Here is a 25,711-nt window from a genome sequence, read left to right as displayed (position 1 = left end):
CTTTTATTCAACCCGAGTCGAAATATCAGCGCTATTTATATTTTTGATGCCGTTTGCCGCGAATATAATTAAGTTTGTTGACTGTTGAGCATATACCCCCGACAATAATTAATTGAAAGTCCCCACCTTTCAGTAGCGCATTTCATTAACGGAGTATGCATTGGTGCAAACCCAAAATGCACTAAAAAGACGCGGAGAGATTTCATATACTTAAGGACTGACTAATCCACTGCTGTCACAACATTATAAATAACAACAAAAAGTGTTCTGCTATTATATGACACTCGCAGCACATTGAAGGTAATCATAACAGTCATCACTTTTGCCAAAAAGCAATGCTTCGAAACTATTTTGAAATTTACAACTCTCCGCCGAAGTGAAGTAATGTGCAATGTTAATAATGAGTACTGTTTTTGTCCAATAGATTCAATGTGCTAAGAATTATTTGTTATCATTAAATCGGCAAGAACAAGAAAGGTGTAGTTCCGCATCCGAACGAATGGTTTAGTAGGCGCAAATTCCTCTATACAAGCTCGTACTTTATGGTGTTTGATATAGTTTTTTCTAAACGATTAAATCACAATACGTCCTACGATCCTCTTAGAGAAACATTAACGTTACACATGTTGATTAATATTGTCTTCTAAAGCTACAAGTATTTAAAATGACCATGTAATAAAAACTATTATAAGGCTGAGGTAAGTAAATATGAATCCAAATTCCTGCAGGTTATCAATATTTCGAAAGTATCAATACTGAATTGCTTATGAACCGGACACAACAGGTGCAAATATGTTAATGGAAGCGTTAATTTGATAATTAATTAGGCGTTAAAACACATGTAATTCATTGAAAAAGTCATTACCTTTAGAATATGTTTGAATTTTATCACTTCATAATTGAACACTTTGGAAGAAGAATGATCCAGTTATCGTTACAATCGTATGAAATAAATTGGCAACGATCTTTTCGGCGTTCTCATTTCTGTTTAAGAATAATTCACCTCATAATATTATAATAAAGCCGACTGGCTATTCTGAACGAAATGTAATGGAAAAATAATTCATCATGCTGCAACTTACGTAATTCAGCATATGACAATGATTGAAAATTCGATGGTTTGACACGACCATGTTGTTCAGACGGTATATGGAAAGAAGTATGACAACGATACCCTGATACCCTGAAGAGGAATGTTTTATTTTTAAATGGCTACTTTTCAAATGTTTAAGCTACTTTATGTTTATTTTGTCCCTACGACGAGTCTATAAAACGTTTGTCGGTAATCTACACGGAGGAAAATACGCATTCAGGGTCCAGAAAGAGACAAGGTGTAAAAACTAACGGCCATTTTGTGTGTCAACTGTTTAGAATATGACAAAACATAAAACATATATTTTGACCCGTTCAAAAAATCTTGACAAATAGACAAATTTTTGTTTTTGTGTTCTATGTCTTTGGCGTTTACCCAGTGCCACTAAAACGGGTTTATGTTTAAACCTTTGGCTACTGAGCTGGTTTCTGTATTTTTTCACATAAGTATTGACCTTTTGACGACACATAAAAAGATGAAGACATTATGCAAATGATGTGTGCTCTACTTTATTTAGTTATGTTTGCTAAGTTCAAATGGTAACATTACACGTTAATTTTGATATTGTTATATTATACATCTTTTTTATTTTCTATATCTTTTATCGTCTGATGAACATCCTTTTGTATCAAAACATTTTGTATTAGATTCAAATGTTTTGCCAATCTACAAGTTCATCTGTTTGATATAAATGTTTAATAAATGAACATGGGACTAACGCATTTCTCGTATAAAAACTTCCCAAGAAGCAGGTGTTTCAAAAGTAATTTTAAGTAGAAGGTTAAATCTTATTGAAGGTGATACATGTGTCCGACTTGTTAGGGATTAAAACTTTACTTTTCGAAAATCAGGGTGGCATTTAACCATCAACGACATAAGCATTTTACGTAAAGTAGCTTGTGTATTTTGATTTATTTGAAAGCAATACTACTTACTTGTTGCCCTGTGGTGGAGGGAATTTATTGCAGAATGTTTACGCCCGGTGGGATATCACTGAGTAGTATATGTCAAAACAAATTCTAATAAAGAAGTTGTAAGCCTAATCTTGTGAATTTCAAAATAAAAATTATCATGCAATATATGATAAAAATACCAAAGTATCAAAGAGAAATAATGGCACGTATAATATTACATATTGTAAAATCTTTTTATGCTTTTGAACAATGCATTTTACCAATTAAAATAATTATGAATGAATACATAGCAGTTTATGAGCACAATAAATGACTTGTTTTATGTCTAGAACCTCGATTGTGTTAGGGGAAATAATTTGATTTAGTCATAAATACGTCCGATGGGAAAACATAATGCCGATCACTTGTAAAGTTAATAAATTTTCTATGTACACGTAATTAAGAACTATTCATAATCAGTACATCGACGTTAATCCAAGTGAATATCGCAGTACGTGCACTTGGAGCCTAAGTCCGATACGCTAACCTCTATGCCTTTCTTGAGGTATTTACAAAACGTTTACAAAATTTAATGCCCATCAGTTACTGCGTTAAACAGCGAATAAAAAAACATTAATCCGATTTATTTCAGGAAATCAATATAAATATACATTTGTTTTGAATTGATAAGCATGGCACATGATCATAGCAATGCAATTCATATACTAGTATTTTGACGGTCGTTTAATAAATCATTGATATGAAAAATACGTATAATTGGTATGTTAAGCACCTTTATAGTATTGTGAATGAGTTGTATAAGAAAATAATTACAAACTATATAAACGCTATTTTTTTCACGAATTGAGCTTAACTCCGCCCTCCCGCCACCCACCCTCCATGCAAAGAATTTGCAATCCGACCCGAAGACCGAAAGATGTTTATCAAACAAACTGCATTTTATTTGTCACGTTTATTTCGTCTGATATAGTTTTAGTGGTATTATGTGCAAAATCAGATTTATTTCTAAAGTACAAACAGTGTCTCTTTCCCAAATCAAATTCAACGTTCCAGGGTCCATCTACCAAAAACGAATTACGTATAAATGCTGCTATCGAAATAAAATAGCAATACAATAAAATTCTGATACAAAATGCAATAAGACTGCTGCCATTTCTTAATTTGCGCAATGCATGATACTATTAAACACACCAGTCTTCGAAAATACCCTAGTCTAAATTATCAATCTTAGAACTTATTCTTACATTTACCCATTAAGTTGAAATGGAAACACCATGGAAACACAGCTGCCAAAAACCTTCAATATTATTTTTATAGCCAATGGTCTAGACCTCAAGAATAAATTGTTCAAATTACAGTTACAATCATCGGGGGGGTTATCGAAAACACTACTATCTTATGGTGTCCTGTAAATATAATTTTAGTTTACTGCGTATGCGACTGTACAAAAAAAATGCGTACAAAGAGTGTAGCAACCCATGTCAATCAGGGGAAATAACTCGATAATAGTTAAATACAAATCCAAATTGTAAATTGCCATTGGTTACCTTATTCTTCACAATATTTATATGAAACAATAAAGAAAAAAGAGGTTAAGTTGATGTTCGTTGATAGACCGAAACATGTTTATGAGCTTAAATTTACCTTTTAATAAGTCATGACGTTGGGTAAGTCATTTTAAGACTCGTTCCAAAGGAAGGAAAACAAGTACATTTAAAAGTAGAGATTTTTACACCTTCAATTGATGATCGATTATGTAATCAAATTAAAATCTTCTGAATACATTAAACAACTAAATCCTTTTAACACCGGTATTGATAAATCAGTTGGGAATGCTTCCTTGCGTCGGACAGCAAACAAGAGTAAATTTTATATCAGCCAACATGTAACGTAGTCTAATTTGAATTGTTTCCGGTTGTTGCCTTATAGCTTGACTCCAAAACCCTCCATGGTATTAACGAACAGAATAGTTACATAAAACATCAGCAATTTTAACGCGGTTTGAAGCAAGTGTTGAATAAAGTAACTGTGCTGGAATAAGTTAAACCTAAGAAACATATTTCTGTATGTAAAATGCATAAAGTAGTCTTGACATGTATTGACAGATATATGCACTTAAGTCACATCGTTCACGCCAAATCTAATTACGTGTATATGCTGAAAGTTATAAAGTTTTAACATGAAAAGGAATTGTAACCATTGCAAATCATAAACTTGCAGCTAGTAAACAACAACAGCAATGAACACAATGATATTAATCGCGAATAAGTATTTTTTGTTGCTGAGTTTCATTAAACGAAAACGTGCTTTGCTTAGTTTGATTTGAAATGTCGTTAGCTTTGAATCTCAGAGAAGCGGCTACAACTCTGAAAACATGGTAAAGCATTCGCAGACAATTTGTTTGTCTACAGGAAATGAGTCTCAATCAACAGTGCCTGCGTATTTGTCTTTATTTTATATCTGTTCAGATGAATAATTACAATTTCTTTTCCTTAAATATAATTAGATATTAAGACGATTGTTATGACACGATGATTATTGAAACTTTTGTTTCTAAACAGTTCATATTTACGAATTTGACTACTGGAAACGTCCATGTAGCTTACGTTGGATAAAAATACCTAAAAGATATACAAGCCGTATTGATGTGTTAACGTCAGATATATCCTACTGAATTTTTCAAAAACTTTATCAAAAGTATTCAGACATTGGTTGTAAGACAAAATATAGTTTTGTAAAAAAGTTTGCATCAAGTGAAATGACGTTCAAAATTGACGTAGAGATAAATATGATCGTAAGATACAAAAATGAGTGAAAAAAAAACATTGCAGTGTTATAACTCTCAAATTAGAAAAAACAACGTATTACCGAATTAAGCACTTCCAAAGGTAATATCCTGTTGATCAAAACCAATACTTTTTATACCATACGCTTTTGTAAATAAATTAAATGTTCTCCTTAGATCATAACATGTATTTCCTGACATATCCACATGGTTCCTTTTCAACAATACACTGTTTCTATGAATAGTTCATATGTTTTTTATCAGAAGTGACAGCAAATGCATATTACATCCTTTATGGAATAGCGTTTAACAACCAAAAGAGGTTAAAGCCAACTCCAAGAAAGGAATTTCAGTCATCAATAAACAATTTACGCAGGATTATACCCATCCAAAGTGACGGAACGCCGATACAATTAAATCAACTTAACAGTGATATGCGCAGAGGTATTGAGTTTGCATCGACTTGATATCTGTAGTCGAGTCCTTTGATTTGAACAGACTAAGGTTTGTGGATGTTTCTTAGTTTAAAATGACAAAACGATCTTCAATTCATGACCTGTTCGGTTTTATATTTACTTTTAACTGAAAAGAGCCAAACCAATTAGTTAATTATTGAAGGTCTGAATGCAATTTCAAAACCTAGCAACCAGACAGCAAAACAGTTGCAAAAGAAAGTGACCCTCGTATTTTGTAATACACCATCGACTGTCTTTTACTGCGGCGGTCTACATATGATCTGAAAATATTCGTTATTGCCGGTTTGGCAATAATTAGTAGTATTTCAAGTATCTAAGTTTTGTAACAGAAATTGAGCACTAGCTTTAGTTTAAAGAGAAGTACCGGTCTGAAAATGTCTTCAAACAGCAGAGAAAATAAAATGGTGGCAACACCTGAATACATTATCAAATCATATCCTGTTTCTTCATTTCATTTAGTACTTTTAATGCATGAAAATCACTTGAACTACAGAGAAACGAATATTGACCTTTTATACTTCGAAAATATAAGAAAAAAATGGGAGGGCTTTTGTCAAATATAAATAGATCTCTGTATTTGGAAATACTGTAGGCCAATGGTGTTTCTTTTTATTGGTGATGCAGAATAAATAAAGACACAATTGCACTATACGACAACAATAAATGATTAAATAAAAAGAGTAGGCGTTTCAAGTTGACTTTGCAATTGCCTTTAACTCATAAACTCATAATAACAATATTAATACATTTTGCTGCTTGGATTGTCTATCTAACTGGTATTGCAATTCTCTCTCTCTCTCTCTCTCTCTCTCTCTCTCTCTCTCTCTCTCTCTCTCTCTCTCTCTCTCTCTCTCTCTCTCTCTCTATATATATATATATATATATATATATATATATATATATATATATATATATATATATATATATATATATATATATTTATATACATATATATCTCAGGGACTCAGTACATTTCGCCCAACAAAAACAAACGTTGCCAGGAAAACAAAATCATATCCCACCCTCAATTGTATGAAGACTCAGTGATGATTATAATTAAAATAAACAAAACAGAGGCAAATGTTCAATCAAACAAAATCAAATATGACGAACTTCTTAATACACATCTGACCTACGGGATTTAATAGGTGTTCACTTGTGCATTGTCTCTTGTAGCATGTGTATGAGTTCAATTTGAACGACTTGACGTTAACACAGTAAAAGGTCACCCACTACGCCGACGGCAACATTGCCCCGAATATTGTTTTGAGACAAACAGACTAGATAAAAGTACAAACCCCCGTAAATGACAGATACAAAACCTTCCTGGAACGGAGCCGATTAAAACGTGTATGGAGCATTTAACAAAAGTAAAGGCAGCTTCCTACGATGCATCACCCATTTAGACAAATTCAATTTCAAACCACGGAAAACTTTAATGATAGCTAATTTAATAGCACAATTTACTAACCCACTAACTGCATTAGGCAAAATTATTGCGCATTACAAAACATAAGACTTAGCATGTGTATAGATTGCACGTTCAATATGAATTCGACCAGATCAACAAGGCGCAATCATGTCAATTACTCTTTTTATCGCAAAGACTGCATTGGTTAGTTTATTGAATCCACGTATAAGCTGTATTTGTATTCTTTTTTACGGCAATAATATTAAATATTGATGTATGCTGACACCATAATACTTTGATATTGTTTGAAAGGGTATTGCCTGCGTAATACAAATAAAGAAAACAAAGGAGCATACCAATTTGGTGTTAATCCTTTAATTATTCAAATAATCCGGACACTGCTATTCTACGTTTAAAAACGTTCTTCCGACAACATAATTACTTCTTCGGAGTAGAAGAGTGATCTAAATCTTAACTTAACAGTCCGTTCGTAATATTTACGATACATTAATGACATTTTGACAAAAATAAAAAAATAAAAAAATGAAAATACAATTTTAATTTAGATAAATTGTCGATACACCCAAAATTTCCTAAATTCCGTCACTAACTACTAGTTTTTGAAGCAACTTTCATGTTATTGAACAGATTCTTTATACGATATTCAGTAGCTGTTGTCGTTAGACTAGGTCATATTGAAATACCTGTTGGGTCATTGAACAACACTTACATTGTATGCTTCTCCATACAGAGCATTAAACGTTGAGGCAATATGCAAAGAAGGGTTTTGACTTCAGATAACTTTCTGCTACTGAGCTTGTTTCAGTAGTTTTGTTTTTACTAAAATATTGATATTTACAGCAGTTTTGTGAGTGCCGTGTGGAAGCTGTAAAAAGTCGCCCCGCACTAACATTACATTGTTGTTATACTTTCCAGTTTTACAGAGACCGAGAACGGTAGTCTTTAGTTTACATAATCGTAGCCTTGTTAAACTGTATGCTACTGAGCTTGTTTCTGTAGTTATTTACATAAATATGCAGAGACTGACGCTTATAAAGTGTCAACCATTGAACCATCTGAACTCCCTAAATGACTAACAAAACATCGCGGTTGACCGCTGTGTCTATTGTGATTTGATAAGTTGAAATAAGATACGAGAAAAGCGTTAACAATTCAGAATATACATTGAAATCACTAGGGGTTTCACAATAGGAATGAATAAATCATATTTATCCCAATATTCATTTGACGCCGCATATTCTTACAAATAAATATTTGGCAATGATGTAGACATAAGTTCCTTTTAATGTTTTCCGTAAATTGTTTTACACACAAGCTTTCTTCAGTAAAACAGAAACAGGAAAAGCGGTAGAAGTGTGCTCGTCAAAACCTACTTGGTCGAAGAAGACAACTTGAAACAGGCATGCATTATTCAAGGGCACTTCGTTTGCAATATATTCGGTTTCAAATCAGAATATTCCAACGCAAGAGAAAATGTTAAGACAATCCCGAATAAATCAGTATTATTATGTATAAAATGTTGCTGTCTTTGAAATCGCGGCAACATATAGATATCTAACGTATTTAAGTATGGTGTTGACAGCTTACATTAAGTGGATAAACGACTAGGGGAAAGTTTGTAATTTCTCAGAATTGTTTATCAAATTATAGCTGTCAACCCTTTTCTTATGTAAGATTGATAGTAAGTGGTGAATGACGGTAGACAATTAATCATTCGACTTGTTTGTTACCAACTGTATATAACCAAATGTATCTTGTCATTTTTAAGATATTTTCTTTTTTGTTTCAAGTTATTTGGTAGCTCACGATGTAAAACAATAACCAAAATAGCATACGTTGTAGGAAAAGGAACAAAAGTGCTCAGTTAAATCATGTTGAGTATATTATTGTTTCGTTTAGTGTGCTTTTACATTCTGCGATGTTTTGATTATTTTCATCCTTGTTTCAATTTGTTTAATGTATAAAAGCTAGTCACGATAATCAGATTGGAGCAATTTTAACAGATTTTCTCTGCTTTTTAATGTTGGGTACCCTTTTTTGGTCATTTATTTTCATTTGTATTCTTATATATTAACGTACACGCAAACAAAAACGAAAAAGATAAAATTGAAAAAACAAATTTAAGAATGCAACAAAAACACATTGAAGAAAATTCAAATTTGATGGGAATGGGAATTGAACTTACATCACTGATACATACATGTTTTAGTCTTTTGTGGAGTGATGTTGTATTAGTGTATTAACAAAAGGCATATATTTATAAGGTCAGACCAAATGGAAAAAGAAAGGTAATTTCAGTCACACTCTGAAACTGTATTAATTGTTTTGGTGTGTGTTTTTTATGTTATTTTTTTTAACATCGGATCCATGTGATCATATTGTCAGTGTATCGTTTTGTATTCGTATGTGGTGTCGTATTTGTATTCGTGTTTTTTTCGTATTTGTGTTTGTATTTTGATATAATGTTAGTAAATGTTGATGCCTTTTGGGCCAACGAGTGATGGTTAATATAAGTCCAACACTTTGGGTTGAACAGATCTCTTTTCCCATTTTAACGAGAGGTGGTTGATATTATTCTCACTATATAGGTTAAACCTGTATTCTTTTTCTACGAGTAATTATTGATATTGGTCGTTTTATTTGTATCATTTTTTGTATTTTTTTACATCAGATGGTTAATATACATCTATTTTGATGAGAACCGCAAAATGTTGATATTTTTTTTCGCAGATAAAATAAAGCTAAGTACAAACTGCTTCCATTCTACTCCATTTAAATGCCCATCACATTTCAATGGATCACATTGATCCTTGTTTTCAGTGTTTATGATTCAATATCGTCAAATGAATTTACCTTATGCGTCTAGTTGTTTGTGGATGTTAGCTGTTAGAATAAACATAAATACCATGTCCACTGAAAAACCTAAATCAGGTTCTGAACTAGCTCCGGATATCTGAAAATCTTCTTCTTTGATATTGTTAAAATGACATCCTAAAATTAGACAAACTGATAGGACTGTGAGTTGCTATTCGTGGCATGGTCTTCAATGGTTTCATCAACTTAGTTTTACGTTATTAACATCCTAAACATGAAAAAAACATAATGGGAGCCCAATTACAAATTCTACCAATGTTCAGGATAGGTATTTTGTAATACATCTGAATACTCACACACGTAGTGCCGAATTTATTCAATGCATTGCTATTTTCATTTCTTGTTGAATGTTCTCTTCCTGCAACGGTGATCACAGTTTGATTTTGGTTCCTGTATGCCAGACAAATCGTCTGAGAATTCATAACAAAAACTGCAGAAGAATGGGAACATCATGAACTTGGCTCATTTGATGTTAGAGCTATACGAACGTCATCTGAAGCGATTTTGTATCAGTCAATAATGACTAATTGAAAAAAGGCTGCCAAATGTCATATTGCCTTGCTGTAATACCGAAACCTAGCTATCTGATATACAAAAACGTCCTGAAATAATGTTTTATCACTGAGTTTGAACAATTTCTTTTTGGGCTCATTGATAGAAATATACTGGCACGGTCAGTTAACACTAGGCAATAACTTACACGGAGATACAACCAGTTTCCGAGAGCCCAAAATTACATATGCTTCAGCATCTATCAATAAGTGCAAAAATAGATTTATAACTAATATAAGCCTCGTCGGACTGAACATAATCTTGAAGGCCATGAGGTATAGCATCAAAAACAAATGTAATCAGGTTATCAGCCATAAATGATTCTTACCGGAATAACAGTGCTACTTCTAAAAAGCTAGGATGCAGTCATATAAACACAGCCATCTGGTAACGTTTACCGGAAACAGATTTAATTTATATAAGTTTATACGAGTATGATACAGACAATACCTTCGGCCATTTACCGTTTGTTAACCTTTTTCTAAGAATATAACTTAAAATAGGTAGATATCTAGAATAAATTTTATTTCATGCTTTAGTAATTTCCTCCATACCAAAAGAAATATTTAAACAGTTATAAATATATAAACAAGAAAGGTTGAAAACGTTCATCCAGACATATTTTACACCGAAGCTGTTTCTGTTTTACAGAATGGTGGTCAGTTTTTCTTATGTTGCAGAACAATTAAATAAACATTGAAATAAACGACAACACGTATCTTAACTAATAGTACTGTCTTATTTAGACTTTGTAATTGTATTTAATTCCTAATCATAGTCGATGTTGTGCTGTTAGGCTTGTCCCTGTTAATTGTTTTAAAATAAGTATTTGCTGTGCATATTATACGTTTGTGAGTTTTGTCATCTTAATTGTAACTATTTTAGAAACAGTAAACTCATAGAAATAAAAAAAACATAAAGATACGTTGAAAAAGAGTTTTCTTAAATGTTATAAAGTCAGAGAAATGGCTATTGTTATGTTTTGTTTTTTTCTTATCTATTGTTCATTATGCTACTTGTTTAAAGATAACGTTTGATAAGTTTTAGAATGTGAGGTAGAATTTATTCTGTTAACTGAATGACAAAGATTTTGATCCGTCGATTAACTTGATGCATTGAAGGTGTTAAATTATGCATTGTTTATTCAATTTATCACAAGAGAAGAACTGTGTCTGTGTTATACAAGTTTTGGGTAAACAAAATGCTACTTAAAACAAACCTAGGAATTCTCGTAAAAATGCTTACCATCCTTTTAAGTTCGTTCAAAGATATCTGTCTGCGACCATTCTAGACTTGAAAGAGTCTTCTTGTCTTAAACTAACGTAAATATAAAAACCTGATATAGTATTTTTTAAACAAGAGAATGGAAATATTAGCACGGATACCATAGGCAAAACGGTGTCTCATCGTTTTAGTATATAACACTTTTGTAATACGTTTTGTAGTCAAAACATGTCTTAGCAATTGTTTCTGGTAACAGGTGCACGCAGTTTATTTCTAAAATCTTAAACGGTTTACAAGAATAGCCGTGGGTTGAGCAATTTGCACAACATCGCACACGACACCCACGACGACACCAAGGCTATACCAATGCCTCGACTTTACTTCGTTAGATAATACATCTATGGAAGGATAAATTACTTTATCGTATTTGGTAAGGCAAATTTGCGTACTTTTTATCAATGATGCCAGTGATCCTCCATATGAAATATTACAAAATGGCTACAAAGAGTATGGTTTAATTTTCATGGAATCATAGAAAATCATGGGGTTTCAGTATCACAATTATTATATCTTTATTTGTGTTCATTTAAATCATGTTCATAAAAAAACCCAACATAAACTGAATAAAAAAATCAGAAAATGTCTCAGAGTAACATTAAAATTGTCATTCTGAGAAATATCTTTCACACTACATCAAACTTCAATTATCTTGATAGTATCTTTGCCTTTCAATATATTCCAAACTTTGCACGCCGTCATTTAATTTGTCTGGGTAGACTATTTCATAATTGCAGCGTTCTGCTGCTTACTGCATATAGGCCATTATTTGTAATACATTTAAAACTACAGAGACTCACGGTTAGGGCCTTAACGACTCTCAACGAGGCATACACATACAACAGTCAGCGAGGTGTCATTGCCGTTAGCGTCAATAAACGTCATCCCAGTGTATGTCCACATAGTTTTACGCAACAGTAAATGTAAAAGGTAAGAAGTTACTAGTGTCTTAAATATTTTCATGAAAAGGTGCCAATAGTATGGGCTTTCACTTGATGTCATTTAATTCCAATTAATAAGTTAGTAAGTCAATTTGGTTTTAAGTTGCTGTTCTTTCAATTCAACCTGTCAGTCAACGAGTACCACGATAACCTAAAAGAGCAAAAAAGATACCAGAATACGTATCACATTTGTAGAGGTTTTCATAAAACACAATGCCTTACTCGAATGAGATTTGCGTACTATATTCTACAAAAGTGCGTAATTAGCGTTTTATTGGAATTGTGTTTATATAATTGTTATTATTGCATGGCAACAAGAGACATTATATTTATAGATTAACAAAAAGTAAATGTATTCTTGTTGATCGATAACTCTTACACTTTTTTAAAACATAAATGATTGTTAAGCATTGGCATTTGCTCTTTATGCCGTTTAACAATACCACAGCATGAAAGTGGGTGCTTTATTTGTCCATGAAGTTTTTCTTGCCGAAGGTGTTCGTAGAAACGGAAATGTACCTTTTTGTTCAAACAAGGCTAAAGCACATTCTTGCAAACTGATTGGTTAAGAGTGTATGTTGAAACGTATGATGTACAGCTTAACTCCGTCCTCATTCACTACACTGATATTTTCTGAAGCAATTTTGACATTTTGCCAGCGATTGGTTCTTAAAAAGGTTATAATAACGAAAGCCTCAAACCAATATTTTACTGTTCTCAACACGTCATCGTTTTTGAAATACCACTCGTGATCAACGAAACAAATACCGTTCTTTTCCACAACCATTCTTACCGTCAAGTGTTCGACATGCATAGCCGGTCATATTAACAGGGTATTTTGGTAACAAATAAATTGTTCTATAATTCGTTTTCTGAAATCGGAGAGTATTAGTTTTATATAGGAAATTGCGGACCAAATACGTATTATATCATTTTTGGAATCAAATTAAACATCCAATAGCGCATTTAAAGATATCAAAGAGACACATTAAAGTCATGAATGAACAGTTTACGTAGGTTTATATCCATCCAAATTGACGGAATGCCGATACCATTTAATCAACGGTACAAAGGCATGCTCTGAAGAAATTAGGTTTTGTATTTGTTTGTCATCCGAGTCTAATCTCTACATTTTAACAAACATGGTGCGGTGTTCCTCGTTTTCATTGTTACACTGTATGAACATTCACACAATATTTAATAGAGCTTTACTAGATTGATCATTTGAGCGTCAGGTTTCAATTTCAATTCATAGCTAACAGACAGGCAAAGAAACTCGCAAAAAAGTTACATACCCAGTGCCTCTCGTAGTTCGGGATACATCTTGTAATGAACTGATTATGTCGTGAATTTCTAATGTCTCATCAAATAAGGATGTGTTTGAGATCATTATGTTTTATAAAAGAGTTTAAGCGGAGTCTTTGGACTAGCGCATTGGCATGTACCGGATTCCTTTAACGTTTGCGACAGAAATATGTATTCCAACTTGGTGACAACATTTGATTACTATATAAAATATAACACAAAGACTCAAATACGAAAATTGTTTTTTCACCTCATTAACTTTTTTTTACATTATTACAAAACCTGAACTACAGGGACGATCATATTATAATGAAATGTAGACCATTTTTAAAAGCACAAAATTCAATTGAAATGTTATTTCAAACAATAATGGTTAAAGGTCAAATAAACACCAAACAAGAGTCAAAACGCTTCAAGACAACACTGGTTGAACAAAAATATAAAACTCATGTTTTCTGTAATTGTTTGGATTACCGATTTTGCAACGTGAGTGAAAACTGAGCAAGAATTCACTTGGGATAAAACCGATTTGCGGACGTTAATCTAGAAACATGTGATAACATTACATAATAAGTGCAACATACGATATATAAGCGCCATTGGAATCAAAATAACTTTAAAACATCGTATCAATTAATACATTTTGAAGTTAACTTAAAGTTAACTCAAGCCTTGAACTGTTTTGTGTTTAAGACCTCAACGATAATATACAGACATCATATGTATGGATGAATGAATGAATCTAACCGGATCAACATTACTGATTTCTCTCAGATACGATCTAATCATACATAGACATCTATCAGCTAACTTTCCCTGAACCAAGTTCAAAACTATGAAGACAATACGAGTATTATATAGACAATGTCTGGGTTATTAATTGTGTAATAACAGTCCTTTGAGAATATTACTTCATTAAAAGGTGTTAGGAATGAATCTTACTGTTTTTTTAGTATCCTAACAATTATTGATAAACATAACTAGTTTTTTATATATAGTATGTATGCACTGTGCTGTTTGTGGAGTTTTGTGCTGTTCTTCCATGTTTCTCGTTTGTGATTTAATGTTCTATGTCTTTGGCGTTTACCCTGTGCCATTAAACCGGGTTTAAGTTTAAACTTTTTCCTACTGAGCTTGTTTCTGTAGCTTTTCGCATAAATATTAAACAAAAACACTAAAAACATGTAGTGAGAAAAAAAAGACATTTTTTTTATAAAATCCAATAACATCAAACCGAAATTCATGATTTTACGATATTTTGATTTCATTGTTAATAGGTTAATATTGATAATACCTTTATGCATTGTGATATGTCTTCAAACTTTTTCATAGTTAATAATTCCACTTAAAATAGTTATAAAGGAACGATAAGATACATTGTAACTCATGATCATAATCAATGACATCTGCTTCCATATATAGAGTATATAACCTAAATTGCGTTAGGGAAATACTATTAAGCCCTGTTTACGTTAGTAGCATATTCTATAGCACCGAAGATATTCACATTAAATCATCTTCTACGTTCATTTGATTAAGCATCATTTACTATTCCCGGGTTATAGCCAGTACCAATTATTGACGAAACTCCCAGTAGGTATCGCCACATTGCAATTGCCACAGATGTCTTGGCACTGGAGTGAAGGATTTGCAGTTCCAAATACAGATATGAATACTTCGTTGAATAATTACACAACATTATTAAGATGTATTAAGAAAACAAATAATCATACAATGTTTGTTTCAAATGGTCAACATTACTCTTGAGCATAGCAATGAATATCCCATAGACAAACACGAACGATTGTTTGGTAAATCATTTAAATTATGTACAACCGTTACGTGCTGACATTTTGAATTTACGGAAACACCTTCTTAACAATTGATAGTATTAATCTTAAAAGGTAAAACAAACTATCAGAAATATATTTGTCATTATTTGATCCCACCCCCATATACCAATAGTTTTAATCCGAAAGATGATTATCAAACGAATACCTATTTAATTTTCACTGCTATATATTTTATCATAGCTTAAGTCGTATGAGCAAAGCAGAAATGTTTCGAAAGTTCCAGTAGTTTGCCCTGAAGCATTATGCAGTCTAGATCTCCTCTACATAAATTACGTATACATGCTGCTATAGAAATAACTCACGGACACAGAATGCAATAAGACTCATTGCAGTTATTAAGTACACAAGGCTTAATGCGATCAGACACTCCAGTGTTTGAAAATGTCAGATTGATACTTAGATAACGTAGGCACATCGTTTGTTAATTTAATGGAAACTTCTGGGTCATATTAAGCAAGCCCAACCATACTGAGAATTTATGAGCAACGCAATGGTGTATTTAATCCCTAGAACTTATATAATCTAGTTACATTTTTTGCTAGCTACAGGTTAAAAATCATCTTCTTCGGAATGGATAAGGTGCACGATGCGATTTTCACTCACCAACTGAATTATTAAGATCAGAGTTGACCGCGAAGTCGATACTGTAATAATGAAATAAATGTTATATCAGAGGAGCAGCGTTAAAAACTGCCGCATAAAATTCTCACTAGAAGAGCCAAGGAGGTAAAAGTGGTTAGAGTAGCGCATCCCCCTCCTCCACGCACGCACGCACGCACGCACGCACACACACACAGAGAGATTACAACACTCTTCACCACCCTTATGCCTATAAATACTCAAAAGTAGAAATGCATGATACCTAAATCATGGATACTGTATCCTGTGAAGGGATGCTTGAAACATTATAACGTCTGCATTCGTTTTAATCTGTTTTAATATATCATGTTACAATGTTTGATTTTTATGATGAATTAAATATGGTAAACTAAAGGTAAGAACGCATTAAAAGTTTGTCGTTAGGTAGTAGTCAATTGTACTGAGGGGAGGAATTAGATATTATCACTTGAACTGCGGATGGAGTAAAACAAGGCCATGAAATAAACATAAACACCGACGATGAGATAAACGTAAATAGAGGTGATTGCGTCAATATGAAAATACTAATTATATAAACAATAGAACTGACAAAGTTAATCGACGTGAGGGTTTAAACATGAACAATAATACTTGTAACGATGCAAATCGAGGAGAGGAATTACACGTGAATACAAGTTGTGGACGAAATAAAGCTACGCGACGGATTTTACATAATCAGTTATACATATATAGTTTGTGAACTTCGCTTAAAACGACTTTAGGGGCTGGCCAGTATTTCTGTCAATGTTTTAACAACACTGATCGTTATCAGAATACAATGAATCCATAACAACCTGAACAAATCATTGACCTTTTAATGAACGAATCGCAATAATTTTACTGAACGAATATTCTTGGATATGACTGAGTTGTCCCTGAACGCAGACGACCTTGAATGTTTCGGTCAAGTACGTCTGTTATTCTGTTGTTGCTCTTTTGTCTTCTCAATTATGCCAAGTATTATTATTTAGCAACCGTTATACGGATATCTTATTTTAGCAATATAAATAGGGATTTATGACAGTTTTTCACATAAGTATTGTATTTATGTAACTCAGTTTCCTCTCTGACATTGGACTGAAACTTACGGACAGGTTTACCTTTCTGTGCTATGGTGAAATATTCTAAACCGCAAACAATTTATTGCGGAATAAATCTATTTCCTTTTAAACAGTATATTGCCTAGAGACTAAATATGTTATTTCTTTTATTGTTATTCTTTATTTTACATATAAAGAGACCTACATCACCATAAATTACTTTACAGACGCTGACCCAGTTATTCATCGATTAAAAACGGTCTTCTAAAAATATTTGTGATTAATAGTTTCGATGCCAAAATGACATTATAAGTATATTTATATAAGACATTGTTTTAATTATGATTTAGCGTCGATAGACGAACAACACTCATGGTCATAAGCTATATATGGTTTGCAGAATTGTCGCGAATCGTTGTATGTGATTGTATTTTATACCCGAATAATTCAAGAATGAATGTATTCGTTTGAACGTTTTTGTGTTTCTTTGGAATCAATGTAACATTTTGGTTAAACATCGTGACACTTATGATCAGCGAACGAGACAGCAGTGATTATACTAAACGTTAAATCCTCCGTAATCTAGTATCAAGTTTTTTAATATTTGTATTTGATATGGATCATTAGCGGTACGCTGCATTCAATGCATTTGGAAAATATTTGTTTTTCTCTGTAAAATATAAATCCTACGTAAGAAATGTGTTGACAGCAATCATCTAGTGGATAAACAGATTTAGTTATCCACTTGTTGTCAACACGATTCTTGTTCGAAATAGAAAGTAAGTAGTGAGTGTCGGTAGACAATTGATTATATCTAGTGGTAACCAACTGAATGAGCCACACATGTTTCTGTCAAAGTATGACATTTTCTTTCTGGTTTCAATATGTTTACCATGTATAGCAGCTTGTCAAGATATTCGGAATGGCTAATCATAAACATAGTTGGTTATGCTGTCTTGTCAATCATACAGCTGAACGGTCTAGATTGTACAAGGACGAACCACTGCTCTGTGAGTAGATGTTGAGTTCACCTTTTCATCATTTTATGACCTGTCTTTTGACTTTTATATGTAAATGTACATGCAGACATACATGACTACAAGTAATACTACAAAAAACCTCTGTTAGAATGCAAATTAAACCCTTAAAATATTCATGTTAAATCCATTCCATTTTTTAATGTCAAACCCATGAAATAATACTGTTAGTGCATCGATCTGTATTCGTATTAGTTTCTGCATTTGAACCCATATTTGTATTTGTATTTATATCCGAGTTAATATATAATGTAAGTATATAAGTAAGTGTTGAAGAGAGTACAAGTTTGGTTTAATAAACTCCCCTAGTTTTTTATATTACATTTGTAGTGCGTTGTTTCTGGAGTTTTGTTTTGTTGTTCCATGTTTCGGGTTTGTGATTGTTTGTTTTTGTGTTCTATGTCGTTGGCGTTGACCCTGTGCCATTAAATGGGGTTTGTATTAAACATTTCGAACACTGTACTTGTTTCTATAGTTTTTCATATAAATATTAAATGTATTTGCTTCCTATCTCTACGAGAGATGGTAAAAATGAGCCCTTATATTTGGATCGAACGTGTTTCCATTTCTACACAAGATGTTATTATTAGTATATGCATTAGTAAGTTTTAGCCTTTATCGCTTTGTACGTCGATTTTTACACACATATCAATATAGTGTGGAATCAACAGGGGTAATACGGAAACAGCAGTTTAAATATTCAACATAATGTGATGGAGGACATCACATCAATACATCTGGAAAAGTAGTCTTTTGCATTATCCCTGTTGATTTTAAATATCAGACAATATTTTAAGTCATAGTCATGATTTTTCTTAAGCAATACAGCATTCAACTTTTGTTTACAGATTTTTGTGTTTGTTTCTCTAAGTTTTTGGGTCGTGAAATAATATTGCTTATGGCGAAACAATTATAGTGTTTTTTCACACTTTGTGTCTGGTAATACGATAAACCTGCAATGTGTTGTGATGTAAAATACGCTAACATGCCGACGGGGCTTCCGGTATTTTTCTGTCATGGTTGCCTTTTAAGGATGATTTAAGACTCGTTGACGGTATGTATCTATGGTATGGAAAGCAGCTGAACTGTAATATTATGATGCATTTTTCCAACTAACGGCAGAGTTTGTATAACCGACGAACATAAACTCATGTTATATTATAGTTCACGTATCGTTGTAATAACTTTAAATGCTTGTTGTTGAGGTCCTAATTATATCGTCACTGGGTAGACACTGTGATTTTCGACAGATGCATTGGAAATGGAATATACAGGTGTGAATTATTAATCCTGCACTATTTTCATAGTAAACTCACTTTAAGAGGCCGAAACATGTATATCGGCGGCATCACCGGATCGCATTATCAAATATATCAGAAATGCTACATATTGCTTGTATTAATTGTAAATACGCTCGAGAATATAACTACCTCTAAAGGAGGTTGGAAGTTGGAAATAGGTTTGTGTCTGTTTTTTCGTAAATATCTCGAAAAAAACAACAATTTGATATATATAAATTTAAATATATATGCGCAGATTTTCATTGAAACTTTTCCTTAAGACCAAACATTTATAGGCCTTAGCCTTTTTTCTCAAATGACGCTCTGTTCCACTGGTTATGCAGATTACAGAAAACACACACACACACTTGAACGACAAAACGATGTGGCAAAGTTTGGAAAAAGATGAATCATTATATTTTTCATCGATTAACGGGATTCTTTGAAGACGATAAGTTGTTAATTGATTATTAAATAAATCACACAAGTATTTGAACTTTATGTATTCTATTTTTCTTGTTTTACCCTTTTCGGGCAAATAAAAGTTACTAAAACACCCTTTAAATTCTAGTGAAAACGGGTAAATGGAGAAGTGTGAGGTTATGCGCATATTATCTATTTGTTACCCAAAGTGAACTCGTGTTTCAGTGATCTCGTATTTCACTGATCTTCCCAATGTAGTTTCATTGTACTATTGCAAATATGTTTATTCAAAGTAATCTATTCATCAGAAGGACAGTTTCTGTGGTCTCTTAAACAATCTGACCTTAGTTTAAGAACACAGAGCAGCTCTGGATGTTTTAATCCAAAGTACACATGCAAAAGGCGCAAAAAGAGCAAAAGTGGTATACCATCGATTGTTTAAAATAATATGTGGGTCTACGTTTGTTGTGACAAAGGTCTGGCTTGGGACATCGCTTATTTAAATAACAAATATACATATTTTAGGGTGTCAGTATGTATATCGCAAACAAAACCAAGTGTTAACAAATTAACACAATCGAATGCCTTACCTCAAATGAACAAAGCGCTATTTATGTTAAAATATACACAAAACATTGACAAAACTTAAAACGAATGTTACCTCAATCAAACCTTTAGCTGATGGTTTTGAAATAGCAAAGCGTTTTTTTTTTACTTTTTAACTACGTCATAAACAAAGCATTTGATTAAAAAAAGACGAATGGGTTTATATTAACCAGAGTTATGGTTTTAACTATACTTGAGCGCATACAAGCGTGTTGTCAATGATAACATGTGTACCGAGTTTAATTTGGATATCTTGTCCGGTTTTTTAATCATGACCGAGTTTAAAACATTCTAAAATGAAAGCCACGACACCGGTGATTTAACCATGGTTATGCAATGTTTCGACGATTTTCGAAAGGCAGACGCGTTAAAAGACCAATTCCGAAAATAAATGTCATATAAAATAAACCTTCGTAAAAAGGTATCAGGTTAAAATCTATTTGGATAATTGCAAACCAGAGTAGGCAGCTTCCTACGCAAAACTTGTAGACAAATTTATATTCCAGGCGACGGAAAGCTTCAATGCTATCTACTTTAATAGATCAATTTGCTAGCTGACTATCTGCATTATTCAGACAACTTCTGCATCTGAAAGTAATTAATGTCCCTTAGAAAAACATACAAAAAGCTGACACTTGGTGTGCATGTTAGATAAAACATCTTTGCAAAGTTAAATCACTTTATCGTATTTGGTAAGGCTCGTTAAGTACGTTTTTATCCATGATGTTAGTTGTCAATGATCATCTTTACAAAAAGCTTGCAAAATGGCATCATTGCGTCATACGACAGTGATGAAGACATCTCCATTTAATTGATTTCTAATTTAAGGTCATTTAAATAATGCTGATAAGAAAACAAACTGAAACTAAACCATGGAGCAGAATATTTCGTAAAGTTAATTCCGAAATATGGCGACTTGGGATTTCTGCAAGAAATCATTTACACAAAATCAAAATCAATAACTATATTCAAAGTACCTCTGACAATTACGCTAAAGGCGCCACCATTTTTTTCCCGTCAAAATTGTTTCTGAATCCATATGTTATTAATTATTAAATGCAAATACAGAGGCAAGCCCAGTCGTCTTATATCAAACATAAACCCTGTTAAGAAGGCCCCAAACACACTGGACGAAGGATACAAATTTAGATACACCTTCAATGTCTGGTGGTTCTTATCCTAATCCTTATTTAAATCAGTAACATGTTGCAAAAAGCAAGGTACCACAGCAGTTAGCGTCAATACACTTCATCACATTCGAACAATGATATAAAGACGCCATGTCAAGTGTGTGTCCATATACGCAACACAAGTAGTAAGTAGCTGTTGTCTTTCTGATAACTCACATATTTTCATCGAAATTTACAAGTAATTTTGGCTTTTACTTCGTGTCTTGAGATTCCATTCATAAGTCAACGTATGCTGTGATATCCTTATAGCGATCAGAAAACAAATCCGGTATGCCGTGATATTCTTATAGCGATCAGAAAACAAATCCGGTATGCTGTGATATCCTTATAGCGATCAGCAAACAAATCCGGTATGCCGTGATATCCTTATACCGATCAGAAAACAAATCCGGTATGCATAGTAATTTGAAAACAAGAAGTTCAACTAACAAGAGATAATTGTGAACAACACGTAATGTCATCATTTACTGCACTGGCCTTTTCTGATATTGTTTTCTAGTTTGCCAGTGATTGAGCCTTAATTAGAGAACACCAAAAATTGGTGTTTTATAATCATGTTGATTTCTCATTATGCCATCGCTTTCAAAAAGTTCTCAAGATCGAAGAAAAACAATGCCATTCGTTCTTGTCAACAATCATACTCTTAAGGATATAACATGCATTTGACAATCACTTGACACATGAACAGGGCATTTCTGCAATAAATACACTGTTACTATCAATAGTAGTCTACAATAGACGATATATGGTTTCCAATCGGAAATCACAGACCAAATCTGTATTATATCATTTTTAGAATCGCGTTAAAAAGGCAAAAGCGGATATACCGGATTCCAAGAGAGACAATAAAGGCATAATTGAAGAGATTGCGTAGGTTTATATCCTTTCAAAGGGACGGAACACCGATACCATAAACCTACGACACAAGACATGTCATGATATATTTTATATTGTATTGCCTTGACATTTGTTTTTCAGTTTAAAGAGTCTTTATACATATGTTACTATATATAGTAACACATTTGTACAGGGATTTCGCGATTATTTGCATGACTCAGCGATTATCAGTTTTGCGGCCCGGGCCGATTTTCGATTATCAGTTTTGCGGCCCGGGCCGATTTTCGATTATTATCTTACGGCCCGTAGAACGTTGTCACGTGAATTCAATTTTAGCCTTAAAATCAATTTTGGCGACTGCAAAATGATGTCTTCACTAAATAAATAAAATTATATTGATCTGCTTAAAAATATTTATTATTAAAATCCTAAAGAGAGGCGAACTCGAACGCAGTTTAGGAAGATATGCTAGTGTTTGATAACCAGTATGGACCGTAAGGGCGTCGTTTTTTTATTATGCGTTGACATTCAAAAAACAAAACAAAGGAAGCGGCAAATTTGGATTTACTTGAAAAACAGCAACAGTTCATACATGTTGACATCATTAATACGAGGTTTTGGTTTATTTAAGTACAAACAGTCGTTCTACTTGCTAAGTATTCATGTTTATTGAATTGAATTTAGTTATTCAGGACATGAACAGACAGATGTCAGTGATTCGTACAGAAAAAATAGGATAGACGTGTTGTGGAATTTTCAGAGTGATCAATTGAAATTTGAATGGGAAAATAAAAAGGACAACAAAATGTTGTTTGCCTGTTTGGCTCACTCTCAAAAGCTAAATAATAAAAAGTGAATTTAATTTGAGAGTGATATAACTCATCATAGTCAAGCGAGAGCGAAATTAGAAATAGTATGCACAACTGGATAGCAGGTAAACTTTATAAAGCCAACTTTAAACATGCAAAATAAGAAAAACAAACATATGTATTTAAGAGGTTAATACACGGCGTAGCCGGGCCGTTGAGTGAAAATTGGCCCTCGTGCTCATAATGTCCCTCGACTACGTCTCGGGCCATTATGAGTCACTCGGGCCAATTATAACTCAACGGCCCGGCTACGCCGTGTATTAACCTCTAAACTATAACAATACGAGTTTTAATTGATAAATTGAACGTATTCATGAACAAGGTATGTAAAGGTAGAACATACTGTATAGGCATTGCACGATCAATACTATTCGTGATATATAAAAACATTGGATCCACGAATGTGATTTTGCCTGGTGAGTCCATGGTAAATCTCCACCACGGAATCTCTTTAACTTTGCTCGCTCTTTGAATAAATGAACAAAAGCTGATAAGATAAGAACTTCTACAGTACTGGTTTATCTTCCACCCACATGAGTGGATGTGATAAGTTAGTCATTGTCTTCTTTGTAGAATAAAATAAATTCTATAAAATCATCTATTTCACTCTTAGCTGTAGTAGCTGTATCAATGGTCGGACTGTCTGAAAAATAAAATAAAGCTATAATGAACTCTCATATCATATAAATTATTGACCAAATACCCAATAGCCAGGTTTTGTCTTCAAAACGTATCAAGCAATATGTTCAGGTATGTCACTGAAATGATACAGTTACTGCAATGTGTGGTCTAAAGCCATATTGAAAGAAGCGGAACAACTGAACAATACTACTAAGGCCTTCGCTCATAGGTGACAGTAACAGTCAGAGATAGTGAATAATAATTGAGGGCATTTATAGTATAATAAGGTGACTAACGCGGTGTTAGACCCTTGCCCGTTAATATCAAAATGTTCAAATAAACAACTAATAGGCATATTTCCAGTGAAAGAGCACGAATGCACAAATAGTTCTTGTAAACTGTGATAAAATAAGATAAAAACGACTTTCGAATACTACAACTTTCTCATCCCATTTTGATCGTGTTAATGTTTTACAAGAAGTTCAACCTACACTACTGCCTCCCATATCTTATATCATATGCTTATACTTCCAATATTTATTAGATGTAGATTAATTTGGTCTAGTTTCAAATAATCGATTACAATTGTATTGTTACGATTTTATTATATCTTTTATAAGATTTGCTTCCCTTGACTTGAAAAAGTACATGTATGTAACATGTAGAGTACATGTTTGTTGTAATAATAATAATAATAATAATATCTTTATTTTAAGAAGGTGACATATTAAGATCATGTACAAAACTACAGAATCTTATTTTCGATATGGCCCTCTGAAACAGAATGAAAATATGGCAAATAATCATAAGACAAACATGAAGACGATGCTAACAACGATGACGATGATGATGATGATTATAAGTATGCTGTTGATGCTGACGATAATGATGCATATGATGACATGATGATGATGTTGAATCAATATTAGACAGATACTCTCAGTTAAATATAATTATGAATAAAACATCACAATTTGTATAATCACAAGTTTCCTATGAGGTACTGTTTGACCTTTATTTTATACGTATTAAAGTTTTTTGATTCTCGTATTTCCAAAGGTATATTATTCCAAACAATTCTGCTGTAATATGTAAACGATGCTTTCATATAATTAGTACGAGGTCTAGTTTGTAAAACAATATCTTTGTGTGCCATTGATCTTAGCATATATACATTATTGTCTGAAACTGTTACTAATTCTGATATATATGATGGAGCCATGCTATTCAACGTCTTGTAAACTAATACTGCTGCGTGGTATTTACATCTATCCGAGAAGTTTAGCCATTTTAGTTCTTTAAATAGATTTGTTGATGAATCTCGTTTAGATTTACCAAGTATGATTTTTGCAATTCGTTTTTGTAAGTTATTTATTTTATTCACATATGAATTGGTTCCCTTGCCCCAGACCAAGCAGCCGTAATCAAAATTTGGCAGAATATATGCATTGTAAAACATTCGTTTTGTATCAGGTGTGAGGAAATATATTATATTTTTTAGAAGTGCAATTTTCTTATTCAGATTTTTACAAACATAATCGATTTGCACATGCCAGTTTAGTGTATTATCTATATACAACCCTAATAACTTTTGCACAACAACATTAACTATTTGAACATCATTAATACAAAGTTCAAGATTCCCAGTGTTTTTTAATTTATT

This window comes from Mya arenaria, chromosome 6 (genome assembly GCF_026914265.1).
Source record: "Mya arenaria isolate MELC-2E11 chromosome 6, ASM2691426v1".
In the NCBI taxonomy this organism is placed as follows: Eukaryota; Metazoa; Mollusca; class Bivalvia; order Myida; family Myidae; genus Mya; species Mya arenaria.
This window is presented reverse-complemented; position numbering follows the sequence as displayed.